This window comes from Mus caroli, unplaced genomic scaffold (assembly GCF_978045245.1).
Source record: "Mus caroli unplaced genomic scaffold, Mus_caroli_1 scaffold_1, whole genome shotgun sequence".
NCBI lineage: Eukaryota > Metazoa > Chordata > Mammalia > Rodentia > Muridae > Mus > Mus caroli.
Window position 1 is genome coordinate 104,767,539 of NW_028227256.1, and position 24,265 is coordinate 104,791,803.

Consider the following 24,265-nt stretch of genomic DNA (forward strand, 5'->3'; position numbering starts at 1 on the left):
ACAGTCTAAATTACCTATGACCCAAAACATATTCTTAGTGTTTCTAAGAATTTTCCAAAATTATTTTCTCTACATTGACATACATACATAAAAAGGTCTTGTTATATTTTTGTTTATTGGGGGTGGGGTAGGGGGTTACCACATTGATTCCAGGGGTTAAATTTCAGTAATTCATTAGCCATGGCAGAAAGATCCTTTACAGAACAAGGACGGCAAGCATCAATGATCATATGGTCATTGATCAATGATCAATGATCATATGGTCATTGATCAATGATCAATGACCATAGACATCTTTGATGAACTTGAATAAATTCAAAGATCAATTTTTAGTGTATATTTTGATATTGTGTTCTTTGCTACACAGAACCTTTCCAGGTTATGTAATCCCAAATATTTATTGTTAGGGTTTTTTTTGTTTTTTTTTTTTTTGTTTTGTTTTGTTTTGTTTTGTTTTGTTTTGTTTTTGGCATTACCATGGCTAAGACCTCATTGAAAAATTACAGCCAGAAGCAATGTCAGATAATAATTTCCTACTTGTATATGTTTCAGTCTTACATTTGCATCTAGTCCATTTTGAGTGTATTTTTGTGCCTGGGATAGTGGAAAATTTCATTCTTTGCATGGGAATGCATTTCCAGTATTCTACCAGTTGTCATAAGAGACAGTCTTTTTTGTTTTGTTTTGTTTTGTTTTCTCATTGTGTTTCCTTGAGACTTGGATGATGTATGTGTGTCTGTTTCTCAAGCTTTTATCCCATTACTCTGTTCTATGTACTTGACTTTGTGCAACTAACATATTGTTTTTGATACTATGTATTTATAACATATTTTGAAATCAAGAGGTGTGTAATATTGTTACCTTTCTGTTTCTTTCTTTTGATTAATGTTTTTACTCATGACACAATCACTAGAGGAAAAAGGAACATCTAGAGAATGAGAAAATATTAGCAATATATACATTATTTACAAAGGGGTTAATCTCTAAAATATGTAATAAATTATTTGGTAGCAAAAAATCTAAAACTTTATCTTGAATTGATTAAAGTAAGGCATTGACATTTCTTCAAGACAATGTTGAATAGATGCATGGGGAGTTTTCAATATCAGTGTTCCTGAAAAAAAAAAACATAATGAGTTAGCAACTCACAATGCTAGGGTGACTATTATTATTTTAAAAGACAGAGCAGAGAAGGGAAAAGGAAAATATGATGTAGGAGTGATAGTGGGAAGAAGGAAAGCAAATGCTAACATAAATCGAAGAATTGGATCTTTAGACATTGTTGGTAGAATGATAATACGATGTAGTCACTAAAGAAAACAGTGTGGAAACTACCAGAGAAGTTAGGATAGATTTGTATGCAGGAGTATTGAAATGAGAATCTGAGACACTAACATACCACATTAATTGAAGCAATATTTATGACACGCAGGATACAGAAGCAATGTCATAGCTAGGCATTCCTAGATAGATGGGTGAATAAAGACAATGTGATAAATGTGTAGAGTAGAATACAATTTGGTCTTTAAGGTGAAATTCTGAAAAATCATAGTGAACTTAAGTAACTTTGAGGACATTTTACTAAGTGAAATAAAGTGGTCACAAAAGAGCTTATCCTGCATAGTTTGGATAGGAAGTTATTATTACATCTGAATTCAAACAATCAAAAATTATAGTAGTAGTTGTTAGGGACTGGGACACTGAGGAAAGGAGATATTACTAATAAATGGGAATAAAGTTTCAGTTAACAGAAATGAATGAACAAGGAGATTAATGGTTGAAATTATAGTTATTTCATCAGCAATATGTTGGGCACCTCAAACTCCTTCCAGATAGTAATAAGGTTTTTTCTTCTTTTTTTTTATTAGATATTTTGTTTATTTATATTTCAAATGTTATCCTTTTTCCTAGTTTAACTTCCAGGACCCCCCCCCCATCTCCTCTCCCCTCCCCTTTCTCACCAACCCACCCACTCCTGCTTCTTGGCCCTGGCATTCCCCTATACTGAGGCATAGAACCTTCACAGGATCAAGGGCCTCTTCTCTAATTGATGACCAACTAGGACATCCTTTGCTACATATGTAGCTAGAGCCACAATTCCCTCCATGTGTTTTCTTTGATTGGTGGTTTAGTCCTTGGGAGCTCTGGGGGTTCTGGTTAGTTCATATTGTTGTTCTTCCTATGGGGCTGCAAACCCTTTCAGCTCCTTGGATACTTTCTCTAGATCCTTCGTTGGGGATCCTGTGCTCCTTCCAATCAATGACTGTGAGCATCCACTTCTGTATTTGACAAGCACTGGCAGAGCCTCTCAGGAGACAGCTATATCAAGTTCCTCTCAGGAAGCTCTTATTGGCATCTGCAATAGTGTATGGGTTTGGTTGTTGTTTATGGGATGGATCCCCAGATGGAGCAGTCTCTGGATGGTCCTTCCTTCAGTCTCAGCTTCGAACTTAGTCTCTGTAACTCCTTCCATGGTATTTTGTTCTCCCTTCTAAGAAGGATCAAAGTATCCAAGTTTGGTCTTCCTTCATGAGTTTCATGTGTTTTGCAAATTGTATCTTGGGTATTCTGAACTTCTGGGCTAATATCCACTTATCACATATCATATGTGATCTTTTGTGATTGGGTTACTTCACTTAGGATGATATCCACCAGATATGTTTGTCTATGAATTTCATGAATTCATTGTTTTTAATAGCTGAGTAGTACTCCATTGTGTAAATGTACCTAATTTTCTGTATCCATTCCTCTGTTGAGGGACATCTGGGTTATTTCTAGCTTCTGTCTATTATAAATAAGGCTGCTATGAACATAGTAGAGCATGTATCCTTATTACAAGTTGGAGCATCTTCTGGAAATATGCCCAGGAGAGGTATTGCTGGATCTTCTGGTAGTACTATGTTCAATTTTCTGAGGAACTGCTAAACTGATTTTCAGAGTGGTTGTACCAGTTTGCAATCCCACCAACAATGGAGGAGTGTTCCCTTTTCTCCACATCCTTGCCAGCATCTGCTGTCACCAGAGTTTTTGATCTTAGCCACTCTGACTGGTGTGAGGTGGAATCTCAGGGTTGTTTTGATTTGCATTTCCTTGATTATTAAGGATGTTGAATTTTTTTTTTGAGGTGCTTCTCAGCCATTTGGTATTCCTCAGTTGAGAATTCTGTGTTTAGCTTTGTACCCCATTTTTTAATAGTATTATTTGATTTTCTGGTGTCCAACTTCTTGAGTTCTTTATATATATATATATTGAATATTAGCCCCCTATCAGATTTAGGCTGATTTTGTTAATTAGTATACTGTCCCTGTGCCCTCTAGTGAGTCTGGCTAAGGGTTTATTTATCTTGTTTATTTTCTCAAACAACCAGCTCCTGGTTTGGTTAATTCTTTGTATAGTTCTTTTTTTGTTTCCACTTGGTTGAATTCAGCCCTGAGTTTGATTATTTCCTGCCCTCTAGTCCTCTTGGGTGAATTTGCCTCCTTTTGTTCTAGAGCTTTTAGGTGTCCTGTCAAGCTGTTAGTGTGTGCTCTCTCTAGTTTCTTTTTGACCAAGTTATCATTCAGTAGAGTGTTGTTCAGCTTCTACGTGTATGTGGGCTTTCTCTTATTTATGTTGTTACTGAAGATCAGCCTTAGTCCGTGGTGATCTGATAGGATGTATGGATTATTTCAATATTTTTGTATCTGTTGGGGACTGTTTTGTGACTGAGTATATGGTCAGTTTTGGGGAAGATACCATAAGGTTCTGAGAAGAAGTTATGTCTTTTTGTTTTAGGATAATTTGTTCTATAAATATCTGTTAATTCCATTTGTTTCATAACTTCTGTTAGTTTCACTCTGTTTCTGTTTAGTTTCTGTTTCCAGGATCTGTCCATTGATGAGAGTGGGGTGTTGAAGTCTCCCACTATCACTGTGTGAGGTATAATGAGTCTTTTGCACTTACTAAAGTTTCTTTAATAAATGTGGATGCCTTTTCATTTTGAGTATAGATGTTCAGAATTGAGAGTTCATCTTGCTAAGTTTTATCTTTGGTGAGTATGGTGTCCCTCCTTATCTTTTTTGATAATTTAGGTTGAAAGTCTATTTTTATTCAATATTAGAATAGCTACACCAGTTTCTTTCTTGGGACCATTTTCTAGGAAAATTTTTTTTCAGCCTTTTACTCTGAGGTAGTGTCTGTCTTGATCACTGAAGTGGGTTCCTGTATGCAGCAAAATGATGGGTCTTATTTATGTAGCCAGTCTGTTAGTCTATGTCATTTATTGGGGAATTGAGTCGATTGATATAAAGAGATATTAAGGAAAAGTCATTCTTGCTTCCTGTTGTTTTTGTCATTAGAGTTGGAATTCTGTTCATGTGGCTATCTTCTTTTGGTTTGTTGAAAGATTACTCTCTTCCTTTTTCTATAGCTTAGTTTTCCTCCTTATGTTGAAGTTTTCCATTTATTATCCTTTGAAGGACTGAATTTATAGAAAGATATTGTGTAAATTTGGTTTTGTCATGGAATATCTTGGTTTCTCCATCTATGGTAATTGAGAATTTTGCTGGGTATAGTAGCCTGAGCTGGAATTTGTGTTCTCTTAGGGTCTGTATGACATCTTCCCAAGACCTTCTAGCTTTCATAGTCTATGGGGAGAGGTCAGGCGTAATTCTGATAGGTCTGCCTTTATATGTTACTTGACCCTTTTTCCTTACTGGTTTTAATATTCTATCCTTATTTAGTGCATTTGTTGTTCTGATTATTATGTGTAGGGAAGAATTTCCTTTCTGGTCCAGTCTATTTGGAGTTCTGTAGGCTTCTTGTATGTTCATAGGCATCTCTTTCTTTAGGTTGGGGAAGTTTTCTTCTAATAGTTTTGTTGATATTTACTGTCCCTTTAAGTTGGAAATCTTCCTTCTCATCTATACCTATTATCCTTAGCTTTGGTCTTCTCATTGTGTCCTGGATTTCCTGGATGTTTTGGGTAGGATCTTTTTTTCATTTCACATTTTCTTTAATTGTTGTGTCAATGCTTTCTATGGTATTTTCTGTCCCAGAGATTCTTTCTTCTATCTCTTGTATTCTGTTGGTGATACTTGCATCTATAGCTCCTGACTTCTTTCCTAATTTTTGTATCTCCAGAGTTGTCTCCCTTTGTGATTTGTTTATTGTTTTTACTTCAATGTTTATATCCTGGATGGTTTTGTTCAATTCTTTCACCTGTTTGGATGAGTTTTCCTGTAATTCTTTATGGAATTTGTGTATTTACTCTTTATGGGCTTCTACCTGTTTACCTGTGTTCTCCTGTAATTCTTTAAGGGAGTTATTTATGTCCTTCTTATAGTCTTCCCTTATCATTATGAGAAGTGACTTTAGATCCACATCTTGTTTTTCTTGTGTGATGTTGTATCCAGGACTTGCTATAGGTGGAGAGTTGTGTTCTGATGATGCCAAGTAACCTTGGTTTTTGTTGCTTCTGTTCTTATGCTTGCCTCCTGCCATCTGATTATTTCAAGTGCTCCCTGCCCTCAATATATCTGATTTGAGCCTGTCCTTCCTGTAATCCCATTTGAGTCAGAAGTTCTCAGAGTCCAGTTTTCTCTATGATCCTGTGATTCTGGGATCCTGTGATGCTGAGATTCTTGGTGTGTCAGTGTTCTTGGCAGTCAAGCTTCCTCTTAGCCGCTGAGATCCTGGTGTAACCAAGCTCTTGGAATCCTTGGATCCTAAGATCCTGGGCTTATTAGAGCTCCTGGAAGTGGTATTGCCTCTGGAGACTATGGGAATGTCAGTTGGGTTTCAAACCAAGTTAGACCAGTGCTGCCTGGAAGTAACCTGAGTTATTCGTTGGGTGGGGGGTCCCTGTGTCCCTATTCCTGCTGGCTCCAGGAACTCCCCGTTGTGTTGGAACAGATATTGTGTTCTACTCACCAGTGATCTTAAGACCATGGGCATGCTAGGGCACCTGGGGTGTGTGTGGAGTGTCCTCTCGGGACCATGGGACTGTCCGATGAGTTCACTCCCAAGGTGGCCAGGCGCTGGTGCTGACCAGAAGGAACCCAAGCCACTGATCAGGTGAGGTTCCTGTGTCAATGCTCCAGTAATAAGGTTTTATTTGCATAGCAAAATAAATTTGAAAGGAGGAAAATTTTTAAATCTTTCTTGGAGAAAATATTTTCTTCAGTATTGTTGTTTCTTCTGTAGCACTGGCCTTGACCATTATAGGGTAATAAAAGTGTAACTAAAGTTCAATTTTCAAAAAAGTAAAAACCATTTCTCTCATGAATATAAAATGGCCTTGTATAAAAGATTAACCCTAAATCATAATTGATACAAAGCCATAGGATGTAGGGCTACAAAGATGGGTCACTAGGTAAAAGTGCCTCCCACATTTGGGTCTCCAACACCACTGAGAAAAATGTTGAGCATATCTCTGCAGCATCAAAGTTGGGGTACAGTGAAGCAGAAACAGATTAATTTCCTAGCTTCCTGGCAGCTGAGCAGTCAATGGGTTCACTGGGAGACCATTAAGGTGATCAGTGTTGGAGGAAGACACCCAACAGCAACTTTTGGTTTCCACATTCATATAGATGTATGTGCATACATGCCCACATGGTAATACACACAAACTCTCTCTCTCTCTCTCTTACACATACACACACACACACACACACACACACACACACACAGAGAGAGAGAGAGAGAGAGAGATGTATATACCACAAGATGAAATGACTACTCAAAGAACTTTGCAGCAGCTAAAGTTTTTATAGGATAGTAATCCTATTAGGTTAGATTTAAAATTGTCATATTTCATAAGTCATAAGCCTTGAGGATGAACTCTGCCATCCATCAAAAATTTGACAAAATTGTGTGAGTGTTACTAAAATTGGAGTTTGGGGTCAAGAATAAGATCTTTGAACAATTTGAAAAATCTTCGGCTGCCCTCTCCCTGCCCATGATATGTAAACACTTGTCACTTAACACTTTTGATGCAAGCATTTTTTTTCCTCCAAGGAGTAACTTTTAAACTATGCCATTCCTCTGAGAATTCCTTACCAGCATTTCAGGTATAGTCACATTGCAGATTTGTCTCCATGAAGCCAATGCTGTGTTACTAACTCACTTTCTACTGTTCAAAATTCATCTCAGACACTTTAAAATAGTGAGGGCAATTGAATATAACTACCTAACAGACCTTTAGGAATGTCATTGGCTGAACCTTGAAATGCATATGTCCAGTAGGCCAGTTTCTCTTTATAATGTTGAGCAACAAACTAGATCAGAAAGGAGGAAGTTTGTGTCTGAATCTGAGGGAGACTTCTCTCAGTGCCATGGTGGGACAGCAGTGAAGTTCATAGACACTTTGGACAGGGCTCAGCATGGAGGGCACAACACAAATTGATACTGTATGTCATTTTTTCTGATAAACATTCACTTTGACGAGAGAGAGAGAGAGAGAGAGAGAGAGAGAGAGAGAGAGAGAGAGAGAGAGAGAGAGAGAGAGAGAGAGAGAGAGAAAGAAACCTGAGGGAATCACTTATATTTGGAATTTGTGTAACAAATTACTGATTGAAATGATTAAGTGCTTCACACCTGCCCATTTTCCCATATCAACCATTTCAAGATGTACTGGTGTTGATATAGTGATTGAAAGTTAAATGCAATTTAACACAGTGGATGAGATTTTCTGTTCACTGAAGCAGAATCAACCTTAAATATGTGGGTTGGTATTTCTATCTATAGGAGAGGAATGCCTTCTCTTCTTAGTTTTAAGGTTCACTGTACAAAGTGGTTTGACTACTTAGTTGCACTGTTTTAATCAGTGTTAGAGATAAATTAAATCAGAAGTATTAGCTAAAATTATTGAAAGCTTATTTAACTTCCTACTGATAAAGAACTTGTCTCCCTAATAGTCATCACTATAGTAATAGAGAACACTGCTAAAAAAATATATATATTTGTAATTATCTATCCAAACACCATCCCTGATAGTTTAAAGATACATATCTGGAAATATATGAAAGAGATATATTTTTAGATGCCTTATTATATGCTTTTAATCTGACATATTTCCTGTAAGCTTGATATTTCAATTATTACTTCTCAACTGGTGATACTATTTTGGGAGACTGTGGAATCTTTAGGAGAAAAGACCCAGCTGGCAGAAGTAGTTTACTCGTGGCCCCTAGATTCTGTCACACTCCATGCCCTCTGGTCTGCCACAATGTAAGCAGCCTCTACTTCACATTCCCACTACCATGGACTGAGTTGCTTTTGAATGCTTCTCCCACCATGACAGAAGTAAACAATGAGGAGCATAAATTATTTATGCCAGGTATTGTGGGCACAATGATGATATAATAACTACGCTAAAAAATCTGGAGGAAATTGGAAATGATTTCTTGAAAATGATAGTACAAAAAATCTACAGGCTTAACAGAGAAGACACAAATAATGTATAGTAAATGTTCACTGTAGATTACAGCACATGCCTCTGTTATGTGCTTGGCTGTTCTTTTTGGAACACACAGTCTATGTGCCATCATTCAAACCCCCTATAAGACTCATCTAAAGTGCTTCTCTCCCCTTTAATCCTTCTTCACATCTCATGGATCTTTGATGTTCCCTCTAACAGGTCTGGCCATCATAGATACTGCTTTATTCATAGTGAAGATGGAAGCCACAAGGAAGGATTTCTCAATGGTTGCTGTAAGGGAGATCTTAGAGACGATGGGGTAAGATTATTTCTGAGTTTAAGTTAGATCCACTAATAGGTCATGAGCTATGGGAAATCATGCAACTATTATTTTGCTTAAAAACCCAGCAGTCCAATAATTTTTAATGACATATTGATATACCCATAGATCATCTTTCAGTGAATTGTAATTTTAAAAGACTGGCAACTCTATAATATATAAAGAATGAGAGACTTTTGAGCACTAAATACTAAATGGGATGGCTTCATCAAAGACCCTCCTTTGATGATCAGAAACCCTTTTGGGAGAGGAGGTAGAAAATTTGGAAGAGAGAAAGGTGGCAGATGAATCAAAGAAAAGAGCACCATCTAGTCACATTAGGAATGAAACATTTGAATTCGCCATGAGTGTCCCAGCACACACAAGACCTGCACAGGTGTAAACCTGATAAATATCACAGTACTGAGAAGGGGACATGGACACAAAGCCCACCTATAATCAAGGAGTTACTTGTCATTAATACCTTCTTGGAAGCAGAAATGAAATTTCTCCAATGAGTGCCACTGGGTATTTCAATCACATTCTGGGGCAGGCTACATACCCAAGAATAGCTGGTCAATACAGAATGGACTCAGTTTTTGTGTGTGGGAACTAAAGGGAGTGAGGGGAATGGGGGGGGGGATAGCCCACATCCAGCCAGAGTTTCTCTTATGCTCTGGGTAGGCAGACACAGGAGGGCTGCCAGACGCTTTCCACTCGCGGGTGGGTATCTAAGCCAATGACTCCACTTGGCAGGGGGTGAACAAGGGGAATCCCCTGATCAGGGTCCCCACAGCAATACCCTGTAGCCTCGGGGTTATGGGAGAGAGGGCTGAGGGAGAGAGGTTCTGACGCAGGTGAGAGTAAGTGCAGAGGGCCTTGATGAAGAGAGACAGTCTATGGTTTTAGAGCTTTATTGTAGAAAGGCAGGGAGAAAGGAGATAAGGTAAAATAAAGAGAGACTGGCCATGGCCAAAAGGAGAGAAAAGGGAAAGGGAGAGAGAGAAGAAAGGCTAGAGAGTAAGAGAGAGAGAGAGGGAGAGAGAGGAGAGTAAGGGGAGTAAGAGGAATAAAAGAGTAAGGTAGGGCCAAGCAGCCACTCTTATGGTATGCTGATATCTTTACTGTTGCTAAGTAACTGGGGAGGAGTTTTGCCTGAAGGTCAGAAGTTTGGGACATTGCCTATGTAACTACTAGTCATGCTTCTCCTGTGGGGGCTGTGGGGACCGTAACAACAGGAGCCAGAGTACCAGGAGACATGAGAGAACTCCTTCCATCCCATGTAGGTGAATTATCACCACCAGGTCCCTGGGGTCAGACCTCAATTTGACTGGAAGCCAGAATGTCTCTGTATAGCCCAATGCCCCACATTTGTGGATGTGCTTTTTGTTCTCTTTGGCAGTTTTTTGGTTCAGTTGTTGTTGTTGTTGTGTGTGTGTGTGTGTTTATTTTTTAATTTTCCCTCTATTTGGAGGGGTGAGAGGAGAGAAAGTGTGAGAGAACAATGAAGCATGAAGCCGGCAGTGTAGGGTGGTGTCGAGGATTTGAGAGGGATAAGAAGAGGGATGAAAGGATAGGATATATTGTGTTGAAATTTTTAAATACAAATAAAATAATTTAAATTTTGTGTGTGGTTTGAGTGGGAGGTTATCCATGCTTCATGTGTGAAATTCAGAGGACAACTATTTAGTTGGTCCCTCTTTATATCATGTAGGTTCCAGGTATTGAACTAAGGTTGTAATGCTTGGCAGCCAGTACCCTTATTAAGTGAACCATCTTTAACACTTTTTATTATGTTTGCTCTTTGACTGTGCATACCCATTCTGATTGCTGTCACCATCACCCAACATTCTCTTCTTTTGTCACTTCCAGAACTAGCACACACTCTCCTCTTGATAAGTTATTTTCCCACATTCACATCGCTTTGCTTTGTGAGTCCCGGAGTTTAACAAGAACTACTTCTGTTCTGGAAACTATCTATTAGAGCATCGTGAGTGCCTCAGGGGGTATTGAACTGAACAAGTCTGTTCTTCCCCTAGAATCCATCACTAGCCCCTGGAGGAGAAGGACTATGCGGGCCTCTCCCAGAATTGTAGTTGACTACTTTTGCTTTTGTTTTTTTGTTTGTTTTAGGGCAGTAGTGTTGGCTGTCCTGGAACCCCCACTGTAGACTAGGATGGCCTCAAACTCAGTGCTCTGTCTGCCCTGCCTCTGGAGTGCTGGGATTAAAGGCCTTTTGTTACCATGCCTGGCCTGTGATTGCCTATTGACAGTTTCAGTCTCCTACAGTGGAGTTCCAATGTAGGCAGCTGCTGATGCTGTGAGATCATTTTTGCATTTGCTATACCATTCAGGGAAAACAGTATTTTACAGTTCTTCTCCTACTTGTGTACTTTCATGTTCCTTGCTTCCTCTTTTCTACATTGTTCTCTGAGCCTTAGAAGATGAGTGAATGTCCTGTTTATGGCTGAACACTCAGTGTTTAGTTATTCTAAGTACACTGGCTAGCCTGGTGTCTCTGCATTTACTGCATACACTTTGAGAAGGTGTTTTCTTCTGTGGTAGACTAGGTAGTGTATTTACAACAGTCACATGAGACAGAAATGCTCAGGCACATTTGAAAATTCTAGATACAAACCTAGAAATGATGTTCATTTGAGTTCTCATTTCATTTTCTCATACACTCTCTGTGTTAAGACCCTATCAGTCTTTGTTTCTGCATCTAGGGGGCCAAGTGAGCCAAAAGTAATTTAAAAAGTAGGTGACTAGAAGATAATCAGTTTTAAAAATATTTCCAGGAGCTTTTTTTCTAACCATAGATAATTATAAATTTATTACTTATTCATTATATATTTGCACTAATTACTTAACTTTAGATGACAAATAAAGGCTATAATCGTGTAGAGGGACCAGCACTGACTGACACTAACAGATGCTTAGGCTGTGGCAGAGACAATCGCTGTGGGGAAGCACACCAGCCTTCCCTTTCTGGTAGGTTATGTGGGACTTCCTATAAAATACACAGTCCCTTTTCTTGTCCTCACCTCTAATGAAGGGTTAATGTTGACAGTTTAGCTTTGAAAACTTAGACTCTGAGATAAAGAACCTTAGAACAGAATTTAGATATAAAAATTGGCTCTTGCATTGTAGCAAAAAGGGAAAGAGTAAACACAATTATAGCATAATGAGATTACTGCAAGCCTTGGAAGCAATCTGCCCTTCCTTTGGACTGGTATGTATTAAGCAGTGGCAAGAGCAGCTACTGAACCTAGTGGAGAATCAGCAGGGGCTGGACAAAACAAACTTCTACTAGATCTAAAGTACTAAAGTATGCTCTTTGTTTCTTCTCTCTCTCTCTCTCTCTCTCTCTCTCTCTCCGTCCCTCCCTCCCTCCCTCCCTACCCTCTCTCTCTCTCTCTCTCTCTCTCTCTCTTTCTTTCTTTCTTTCTTTCTTTCTTTCTTTCTTTCTTTCTTTCTTTCTTTCTTTCTTTCTTTCTTTCTGCCTTTTCCTTTTTTTTTTCTTTTTTGTTTGCTACTTCCAACTAAATATTAGAGAGCCCATTAGAGGGCTGACCACACTTCAGGTAGTGATTGTGTGAATGGTTTGTTTTGTTGTTGTTGTTGTTGTACATGTTAAACAAAAAATAATAGATATTTCCACAATACCTGCATATATATTATATTTATAGAAAGAATACATATGTCTACACATGTGTATAATGTTGTGTATGGGTTTTTCTGTGCAGCAAAAATTAGTGCACAAGATTTAATGAGGTAGTAAAGAGAACTTAGATCCTCAGGATGTCAGAAGGAAGGAACTCTCAGGAAGGAAATGAATGCCCCTAGGAAAGCAGCCTGAGGGAGGTCATACACACTTTCTTATATGTAAAGATGCAGTGTGCCAAGGAAGTAGTGTCCGTGACTGAAGAAAGAGGCAATCCTCTGTCACCAAATCTATAATATCTAGTACTTGTTTGCTTCCAGACTAAGAGCACTGACTGCATTTCTGTTGTTTATGAGCTAAACTATTTCATTTTGACCATTGAACATTGCTTTAAAGTTAATAAAAATAGAAGCTGTGAATGAGATTAAGGTTTGTAGCCACATCTTCATACTTTCAATCTGTTCATATATGAAGTCCATTCCTGCCTGATGTCTTCAGTCTCAAATGTTCTTAAGTTTCTTTTCTTTCAGGAGGGTAGAAGAGGAGTAACTATTTACAAAATTGGAGACAAAATGTCATTTCTTAAGAGTACCATATCTTTCTCATTGTAAATAATGACTCAGGCCAAAATGGTGAAGCTGTGTAGCTCTAACTCTACTGTTCTGGAGTGTGTGTGTGTGTGTGTGTGTGTTTATCTCTGTGTGTCTGTATGTGCCTCTCTATGTATGTGTGTGTATACATATATATGATATTTCAGATGCAGTGGGTAAAACCATTAACACCTTCCATAAATTCCTGTCTATTTGAACTATTCTTAATCATCATCAAGGCTGTTTTTATGTGCCAAAATAAGAATAAACTAAGACTGTACTTATGAGAGAATTGTGGAAAGCTATTTTAAAATAATGAAAGACTGGGAAGCAAGCCAAAAGAGTCAGCTGTACCAATGCACAATGATAGAGACTCTTTTGTATAGCTTGCAAGTATCATAATTTGTAGTGTTAACATATTTACAAAGAGAAAGAGCTCTTAGGACATAGCAATGCCATGCCTTTTGTCTCTTAGCATGACATTCTAACCCACATTTCCTCCATTTATGAAGCATTTCTCCAAGGCCACTAGTTGGCTTTTATGGACCTCTTGAGCTTTGCTACAGTGTCTTTAGACATTATGGAAGTCTTTATTCATGTTAGAGAGGCCTCAGGACATGTTTCTGCAAGTATAGTTTCTTGGTATTTGAGAAGAAAGCTAGATCAGGAATGTCTTTCTCATCTATTTCCCTGTTGTTCTCTTAACAGAGGTCATGAGGAATCAAGTTCTACCTCTGGGGAAAAGCCTCTTGATCCCAGAAGAAAGGCAAGTAGGAACATATACCTTTGAATGACATCTCGCCATTTATTGAAGTTATCATCATCAGATCTGTGCTATCTACCCATTAAAAGAATGGGAATGGGTGGGTAGGGAAGTGGGGGGCACTATGGGGGACTTTTGGGATAGCATTGGAAATGTAATTGAGGAAAATATGTAATAAAAATATTAAAAATAAAAAAAAAAGAAAATACAATCAGCATTTTATTAAAAAAAAACTTGTCTGGACATTTGTAAAACTTAATAGCTGATTCACTGGATCAGCATATGATGGTTTATGTGAAATTTTAACTTCTGAGTATGTTTTGTTAGGAACGGTTGACCACATAGACTTCCAGATGCACTTTCTCTTCTGATCAGGTCTAGTGTCTAAAGCATGGTGGTATTCTAAGCTTGCACATTTCTATATATTTAGCTATATTTATTGATTTTTCTTTAAAAGTCTCTTGGTTCATAGTTCTTACTGTGAAAACCTCAATACTTTTAAAACACAGTGTCTTCCTTGACTAAAAAAGACAGTTTACTAGATGTAGCATACAAACCAGTAGCAATATGAAAGTTTTCTTTCTTCAGATGTTTGTTTTTAACTTGTAAATGCCTTTATATCACAGCTCAGCATATGTGTGAATAACATATAAAATTCAAGAGGTAAGAAAGTTATCACAGCTCAGCATATATGTTAGTAACATATAAAATACATGGGAGTAAGAAAGTTACCACAGCTTAGAATAGGTGTGAGTAGCATATAAAATACACAGGAGTAAGAAAGCTGTATAAACTTGGAATGCATCTGTTTCTGCACTTTAACATGGAATTGAAAGTTCAAGTCATGCAAGCTTATTTAAATTCTTCCCTTATGTCATGAACATTCATTTGTTAATGTTTACTAATTAATAAATTGCACATAAGTTAGTTTAAATCAAGAAAATGATTCACATATGACTATAATTTTAAATCCTTAAATATCTCTACATTTTAAAGTCAGTGATGTAAATAATTAAAGATAGAATAAATTTTTATATGAGCATAGATGATTGGAGAGATGTCTCTGTGCTTAATAGCACTTGTTCCTCTTCCAGAGAATTTGAGTTTGCATACAAGCCCTCACATTTGATGCCTTACTCCCGCCTGAAACTGCAGCTTCAGAGCATCTCATACTGTCTTGTGGCCTTTGAAGGCTCTCATGCACACACACACACACAGATTCACATATAAGTGGACACACATACACACACACACACACACACACACACACACACACATAAACGTATCTATCTATCATCTATCTATCTATCTATCTATCTATCTATCTATCTATCTATCTATCTATCTATTTACCTATCACATTTTGTAAGTGAACTTTGGCAACATTAAGAAACTATTATTATCCTTTAATAAAGAAAACAATATTGATATTATACATAGAAACTTATACCAAAATATCTTTTATGCCTTTTAATTGTCAAAGAAAATTAAGATATTTTGGGGGCCCCTGTCATGGTTTGAATTAGAATGTCCCCCAAAGGTTCATATATTTAAATATGTGGCTTCCATATGGTAGAACTGTTTGAGAAGAATTAGTAGGTGTGACCTTCCTGGAGGAGGTGGTTTCTTGTTGGAATAGTGTGTTCTTGTTAGAGGAAGTCTGTTACTAGGATAGGCTCTGAAGTTTCAAAAGCTCATGTTATTCCCAGTGATCTCTCTTTCCACCTCCTGATTTTCTAAAAGCATTAGATAATTTTAACGGGAACAGGATATGGAAAGTGATGTTACAAGGGAATTTTAGGATATGATGTTAAGGTTGTTCTATAGTTGAAATTTGACTACCTCTTTCTAGAAATTCTTTTTTTTTTTTTTTTTTTTTTTTGGTTTTTTCGAGACAGGGTTTCTCTGTGTAGCCCTGGCTGTCCTGGAACTCACTTTGTAGACCAGGCTGGCCTCGAACTCAGAAATCCGCCTGCCTCTGCCTCCCGAGTGCTGGGATTTTCTTAACAGAAAACTTCACTAAGGAGATGAATTTTCAACCAGGCCTCTGGAGCTATGACAGTATGGGGTAGACAGAAGACATGACAGAGACACAGAACAGCCTAGCATAAGGCAGGGCATGCTGAGCTGACATGTGAGAAGGGATCACATTATTTCATGGGCTGTGCTTAGGAATCACACCTGTAACCTGCCATCACATTGTAAACCTTAGAGGCGTTTTAGGAGAAGTTTTAGTAACTTTTTTATTGCTGTGATAAGGCAGTATGAACAATGAAATTTATAAAAGAATTTATTTTATGTATGGCTCTTAGTTTCAGAGGCTGAGTCCATGACTGTCATGGTGGAGAGCATTTGAGCTATGGTAGGCATGGTGTTAGAGCAGTAGCTGAGAGCTTAAATGCAATACAACATTGATGAGGCACCTAGAGGAATGACACATAAAATTCTCAACTTGGCAAAGGTGGGGAGGTGGGGGAGTTTTGAGATTAGAGGGTGGAGTTGGGAAGTGAATAGATGACTCAGTTGACTCAGTTGTTAAGAGCACTTGGTTCTCTTGTAGAAAACCCTGAGTTTGGTTTCTACTACCCACAGCAGACAGCTTACAACTGACTGTGGCTCCAGTTCTAGATCTGAGATATAGAAATTAAAAGAAGTATAATAAAAAGCCAGCTTGCCTGTAATTCTTAACAGCAACCAGTTTGACAGCTGTCAGTGATAGGTTGAGGCTTTCATTTCGGCAGCCTGAAATAAGGATCTAACAATGGGAAATAACCCAGACTCCTACCATGGAGGGAATGGGCTGAAAAGCTGCAGATAGCCAAGGCAAGGAGCCCCTGATTTGTGAACGGCTTCCTCTTTCACCTTTTAGTTGATAACTGCCTCATGATCAGTCCCATCTTATATGTTATTTACATACATGTACATACATTCAGCCAATCAGAGTTCACTTTGAAAGCTCTGATATGTAAGATCTCTGGGATCTTGAAGGAAGAAGAATGATTTTAGAGTCTGGCTGGGGTCTATCTTTAAGCAAACTCCTAGTTCAGACCACAGGACCAGCTCTCAGACACTCTTCAGAGAATATAGGTTGCCTTCAAGATTCCTAGGGGACATGCTTGTGGGAGGTTTGCCTTGCCTGAGCCTTCTACCACTGGCAGGGTTCTTGTACAGTTTCTCATGACTCCTCAGCCTCTAGGACTCTTTCTGTGGCCAAAGGCAAGAGAGCTTGTTCCTTTATTTGCTTTCAAGCGTCCAGGATTCCAGCTTCAGATAGATTTCTGTTCCTGAAAGTATCTCCAGGATAAAGGACCTGCTGCTTTAGAAACATGTGATCCCAGCCTTCAAGCCCTGAAGAGTTTGTGACAGAGTCAGTGACCTGCTTTCTGTACTCTCTCTGCAAGGAATGCTCTCACTTGAAACCCCAAAGCTCTCCAAGAGCGTTTGAACTGTAGTGTTTGCTGACACTGACCAGAAAAGCCTGCTGAGGGCATAGAAGTGCAACACTTGCAATTTCCCTGGTTCATAGCAAGCCTGTCCCTAGAACACAACTATAGCACTGCAGTGTTCCTTAGTTGGCTTCTGCTCCTACCAAGGATCTCAGACTCCCTCATTTACTATTTGAGGGTTTGTTTGTTTGTTTTTTGTTTTCTGTTACCTTGCTACTCTCATGCAGCATGTTACACTATTACTTTTTGTTTCCCTGTGGTTGTCTGCAAACTCCATTCTTGGAGGGACAATAAGACAGGAACCAACACTAAATAGAAGACCTCAGTTTCTCACAACTACTGAAGTCTGTAAGTAGCAGGTTTGTTACATTGGATAATCCAAAATTCATATTTTCATCAGAACCTCTCAGGAGATACAGTTTGAAAGGATTGTATGTTGCTATCATTACAGCACCATAGAGTAGTTTTACTTTCTTAACAATCCCTAGCAACAATTCCCTTCTACAACCCCAAGCAATGCTGATCATTTCTTGGTTGCCATGGTTTTATCTTTGGCAGAAGGTAAGCTGGACCCATTGAACATTGCCCTTTTCCATTGACTCCTTTGTATACCTTCTATAGCATCATTAAATGATGAATCCACCAGTGGATTAATCCATTAACAAGATAAAAGCTCTCATAACCATACCAGTTCCTTAAAGTTGATCTAGCAGAAACCAAGTCGTTGACACAAGAACATTTTTAGGAGTCATTTTATATGGAAGCTGTAGTGGTAATACACCAAAAATGCAGTAAATACTTACATGCTCAACTATTAACATTTGCCACAGACCCTTTGAGTCCCTTTCTCTTCGTGGAAAGGGTCTCTGGGGCAGGTGGGCAAAGCGTCGGATGGAATGACAGACAGATGCACACAGGAGAGGTTTTGTAGAATCTGAATGTAATTTGTCAAATCGAGCATCAAACTTTTTATACAGAAGAAAGTAGGGAAGTTGGGTGACACACCAGCAAGGTACAAATGAGGTTACTGGATGCTTAATGACTCTTACACAAAACAGAGGAATGTAAACACAAAGACTGGCAGGAACTGGGCAATAAAATAACTGAGACAAAGTCAGTCCTATCTAAGGTCAGCTATAGTCTTAGAAGCCAGGTGTGAGGTCTTTACACTCCTAGGGCAAGGGCTTTACACCCAAGTCATGGTTCTAATTAGGGAGTTCTGTTCTAGCTAACCATCTCATGAATAATGCAATACTCTAAAACCACAACCCGATCTACTTCCTAAACCATTGTAAATTCCTGTATATGGGAGCGACTTGGCTTTTATTCTAAGTGATAGTATAATACCAGAGGCAATTCTGAATGTCACTGAACAGACAACATTCTTCCTGAATTCCAAGCCCATGGTCAGCTCAAGGACTTTCTAGGACATTCAAACACTGGTGAAGGCTTAGCTATGTCAGAATTCAATCTTAAAAGGCTCTTATAATAAGATAATACTAAAAGAGAGCATGTGGACCCATATACCAGACTAACTCAGGAATAGAATATGAGTATATGGGTTGAAGAGAACGCCAGACTCCAGGAGGTGAGTTTCCGTGAAACTCTCTGCCTCGTGAGCAGCTTCCAGGCCTCTTGGCCTGTCAAGCTGACTCGAGACTGGAGAGCTTGGCAAACATTGCTTCCTATAACCTGACTACAATATATATTTGTTCCAATAGTTCTCTGGTTATTATTTTGTTGCTGATGATGTTTTAAGGTTTTCTGCATAGATCATCATGCTACTCATGAACAAAATTTTCAATTCAGTGGCCTTCTTATGTGCAAATGACAAAGTATCTTAGTCAAAATTCTATTTCTGTGAAGAGATTCCATAACCATCTTAATTGACACTTAAAAAGAAAAGCATTTAGTTGGGGCTTGCTTACAGTCTCAGAGGTTTAGTTCGTTATCAGCATGACAGTAGGCAGGCTGAAATGTTGCAGGAGAAGAAACTGAGAGTTGTACATTTAGGTCTGAAGGCAGCAGGAAGAAAGAGAGCCTCTGGGCCTCTTGTGCATCTGAAAACGTGAAAGTCTACCCCCATTGACACACTTCCTCCAACAAGATCACACCTACAATAAAAAGGCCACATCTCCTAATCTCTTCCTGATAATTGAGCTTCTAAATATATGAGTTTATGAGGGACTTTTCTATTCAAACCACAGAAACCAGGGAAAAGGTATCTTACACAATATCATCGCAAAATAAATATCTTTGGATAACTAACCAATCAAGGGAAAGATGTGTGTGTGTGTGTGTGTGTGTGTGTGTGTGTGTGTGTGTGTGTGTAATAAAAAGCAAAACACAAAACCGTTTAAGGTATTATAAAAAGAAACTAAGGAAATCAAAAAAGACACCAGAAGATGGAAAGATCTCCCATGCTCATTAGTTAGTAAGATTAATATAGTAGAAGTGGCCATCGTAAACAGCAATCTACAGATGCAATGCAATCCCCATCAAAATTCCAGCACAATTCGTATTCGTCACTCTTCTGTTATTATGGAAAGAAATCATGACTAGGGCAACACTTTTGAAAGAAAGAATTTAACTGTGGGCTTGCTTACAGTTTCAGAGGTTTAGTACTTTATGCTCATGGTGGAGAATATAGTGACACACATGGCACTGAAGCAGTAACTGAGAACTACATTTTGATCCAGAGAGAGAGAGTGAGAAAGAGAGAGAGCAAGCAAGAGAGAGACAGAGAGAGAGAGAGAGACAGAGAGAGAGAGAGACAGAGAGAGACAGAGAGACAGAGACATACAGAGAAATACAAAGAGAGACAGAGGCAGAGAGACAGAGACATACAGAGGAAGACAAAGAGAGACAGTGACAGAGACAGAGACAGAGACAGAGACAGAGACAGAGACAGAGACACAGAGAGGGAAAGTGTTGTAGTCCTTTCAAACAGTTCTATTTCTTGGTGACCAAGCATTCAAACATAAGAGTCTATGGGGCCCATTCTTATGCAAAACACTACACAATTCTTTACAGAAACTAAAAAAAAAACCAAAAACCAAAATAAAACCCCAACCAACAAACTAACCATCCTACCAAACAAACCAAGAAAACAAAAACAAAAGCAAATTTTAAATTGCATATGGAAACAGTAAAATAAAACAAAAGAAACCATCAATAACAACAAAAAAAGATAGCTAATACAGTCTCGAATAATAAAAGATCTGGTTCAGGTATCAACATGCCAGATCTCAATTTGTACTTGAGCTATTGTAATAAAACTGCATGGTACTAGCATAAAATTAGGCATATTGATAAATGAAATCAAAGTGAAGACCGCACATAAATCCACATACCTAAAGCCACCTGGTTCTTGACAAATAAACCAATAATTCTCACTGAATGTTTGCATGTAGAAGAATCTACACAGAGCCATGTTTATCACTTTGCACAACAGTGAACCCAAATGGTTCAAGAATCTTGATCTAGGATCAGATACACTAATCCTGATAGAAAACAAAACAAAACAAAAAACAAAACAAAACAAAACAAAAAAACAGTAGAGCATAGTCTTGAACTCACTGACATAGAAAAACAATTTCTGAACAGGACACATATAGCTTAGGCACTAAGGTCAACTGTTAATAATTGGGGCCTCATGAAACTGCAAAGCTTTTGCATAGAAATTGACATCATTATTTGGATAAACAGTAGCCTGCAGAAATAGAGGCCTAACATATAAAATTTATAAAGAACTAAACCAACCAACCAACAAAGAACATCAAGAAAAAAAATAACCCAGTTAAAAAGATTGGGTACAGATCTAAACAGATAAGCATCAAAAGAGGAAACTTAGATACCTGAGAAACATTTAAAGAAGTATGTTCAATACTCTTATTCACCAGGGAAGTCCTCACTAAAATTACTTCGAGATTCCATCCTATATTTGTCAGAATGCCAGAGACATTACACACCAAGTGACAGAACCTGGTGGCAAGGAGATGGGAAAAGGGAACCACTCATCCATTGCTGGTGGGAGGCTAAACTAGACAGCCACTGTGGCAATGACCAGAGTCTTGAATGTATATTCTGTGTTGTCTTGCTCATTGTCTCTCTCCTACAAGGCAAGAAGCTTTGTAAACTGGAGAGTATTGTGATCATTGTTTCTTTATCTTCCAGTCAAAGGTCAGAGAGTTTAATAGTGTAATGATAAATACAGGCTTCTTTATTTATTTATTTGATGTTTTGAGGGTCTGATCTTGATTTACAGATTAAGCTTCCTTGGAACTCACAGTGTTTCTCCCGGCTTTGTCTCCCAAGCACTGTGATTACAGCCCTGGGCTCCCTTGCTAGCATGGGACTAGAGGACTAAATGTAAGTTATATAATTTACATTAAGTGAATTCATGTTTTCCTTTTATTCTCAAAAATATGTTATCTTTTACGGGTTCATAGAGAGAAAGTTGTTGGCAAGTCACGAAATCCTTAGCTTTAGCCTGTAAATGACTATTTTAAGCACAGCCAAAACCTATATTAATCCTTCCTTATTAATGGACATTAGTGCAAGTTGATCTTTATGTAAAAGACTTACTGAAGTTGTTATTTAAGCCCTATCTTTTAATGGTGCCCTCTGGGTCTGCACTGGGAAGTCTTGTTCATTAGATGTTAATTCCTTAACTAGCAGACACTGCAAGTCTTCAGGCTTAGGTAGCCTAGCAATAAGACACTGGGGACCTAATGTGGTGATAGTGAAAGTGAAACACAGGGTCCAAGCAAGAGGATTGATAAAGATGGTAAATAGACTTGTCAGAAAAATCAAGTTGCAACCTAGAGGGGTTCCTCTAGCATGGGACTATTTGCATATATTATGAAGCAGTCATAAAATGTTCTTTTAAATGACCATTAGAAATTTTATTTAAAATCATTTTAGTAGCTTAAGGTTTGGGTTTGAATCAAATACATAAAACTTATATGAAAACTATTAGCACAATAGTTTGCATGATATACTATTAGAAAAGTAGTACATCAAAGATACCCCAAATCATACTAACTGTATCATGGGTCATGGTCAAAACCTCCCTAGAGGAAGACTATAGGATTAGATCGGATGTATATGTACCAGTTTTAATGTATTGAATCATCCTATGCACAATGTTTTGCAGCACACTTTGTTTTGTATCCTATATTTTAGAGAATCACTTTGCTTTAAATAATGTATTTGATTGAAAGTTCATTGCATTGCATTTCAGTGTGAGAAGTGGAACAGAAGGATGTTTAAGGTCAGTAAAAATGGTACCAGGTCCTTGTAAAGTGGTCACAATATTTAATAATTTTGTTAGTTCAATGGTTTAGGAACAATTTGTGCATAATTAAATCAGTGTTTATTATTTAGTAGTTGATATTGTAGTTAACTATTTCAGCACTGAAGTGTTAAACTATCTTAAATAAAATTAATATTGGCAATAATTAAAACAATGATGGTTATTTTTATTTTTCAATTTATCCTGGATTGCTTCAAAACTTTCCTTAATTTTTCTTTCTATTATGTAATGTGTTTACATATTTGGGGTTAGTATGATTTCAAACAAAGAATGCCAAACACAGTGTATAAACATTAGGGTCTCTACTACATGCAAAAGACTGAAGCTTGTGTTTTTACAAAAACTCCTTGTATTTCATAGAATCATCCATGACATAGTTATCAGCTATCCCATTTTGCTAATAAGACAACTGACTGTGTAAACTTCTGAAGGGACAAATAATAAATAGGGTATTTAAAACTGAGTCACACTTTTGGGTTTTTCCTAGGGTTGTCTTTGTAGAAATGCACTCTCTTCCCCATCCCCACATTGACATCAGAGACACCTTGCCTAGTCTTCACATTACAAGTCTAGAAAGGCACAGACTCAGCTAATTATGCTATTGATGATAACTATAGCTGGAATTTATATTACTTTTCCTTGTATCTTAGCCAGTCTCTCCTTTTTATGTGCAGCTAAGTCATCATCTTATACCCTATAAGCTTTCTGAGACATGCTATTAGTCTGTGAAATGGACTAATAATATCTCTCTCCCAGTTCCCTTTGCTAAGACTGAATGAGAGAAAGCCTATAAAGTACCTCATGCATACAGGATACATATAAGCTAGATACTTTTATCTCTTTCTTTTGTTGCTTTTAAGTATCAAGAATATGTGGCTAACAAATATTTTAACTTAATCTTTCTGGTGGTCAGTAGTCTCCAGAAACTATGGTCAGGATTCTATGTGTTTTTTGACTTCTTCAGATCTTTTGGTTTACTCTTTATAGAAAGACTTCCTTTTAACTACCATATAATCGCACACGCACACACCATATCCTTGATAAGGATCTTGTAATTTCTTTGTGTGCACCTCTGTAACAGTATCTTCTCATCTTTGATTTAGTCACACATTACAAACTTTAAAATGCTAGTTGTTTTCACTTCAGTAATGTATTCAGTTTCCTGTGGTCAGACCATGGGCAACTTCTGGGGTTTAACATATTCTGCTTTCTTCATTTTTTCTACAACACAAATGAGATATTGGTTTCTATCTTAAAAGTCTCTCTGTGTCTTTCTGCCTCTTTCTCCCACTCACACACACACACACACACACACACACACACACACACACACAGAGAGAGAGAGAGAGAGAGAGAGAGAGAGAGAGAGATGATTGCTAATATCTATAAATTAAAGTTCAAACCCTTTAGCACACATTGCATTCCTTCTATGATTGAATGCTTTCATTCTCTTCTAATTTAATTTTCTCAACTAAACCCTGATTTTTCCCACTCACAATTTCTAGCCTGCTTCCATTCATCCCTACCCCCATTTGCTTTCATGTCTCCACACACTTTCCCTTATTAACACACAGTTAAGCTCTTACCACCTTCATTCAGATACAATCCTTGAACTTGAATCTTCTTTTTCTTTCACTAACATGACCTCTAAGTGGAGCTGAGTGTCCCTTTTAAATGTAAACCTGTTTTCTTATTTCACTTGGAATCATTCATTTCTCTATACAGTTATGCTATTCTATCATCCATGCCATGGGTTTGTTTTCCAGAT

The 24,265-nt window shown here is 37.9% G+C and overlaps 1 long non-coding RNA gene across 1 annotated transcript in view; it reads left to right on the plus strand.

Annotated features, from left to right (window-relative positions):
• The window catches only part of LOC147006102 (uncharacterized), a 100,154-nt gene extending 86,344 nt beyond the window's left edge, over nt 1-13,810 (plus strand). Inside the window, exons 3-4 of the long non-coding RNA XR_015044596.1 lie at nt 8,618-8,717; nt 13,680-13,810. This is a non-coding gene — a long non-coding RNA (uncharacterized LOC147006102). The remainder of the gene's footprint in view (nt 1-8,617; nt 8,718-13,679) is intronic.
• Nucleotides 13,811-24,265: the final 10,455 nt, after the last annotated feature.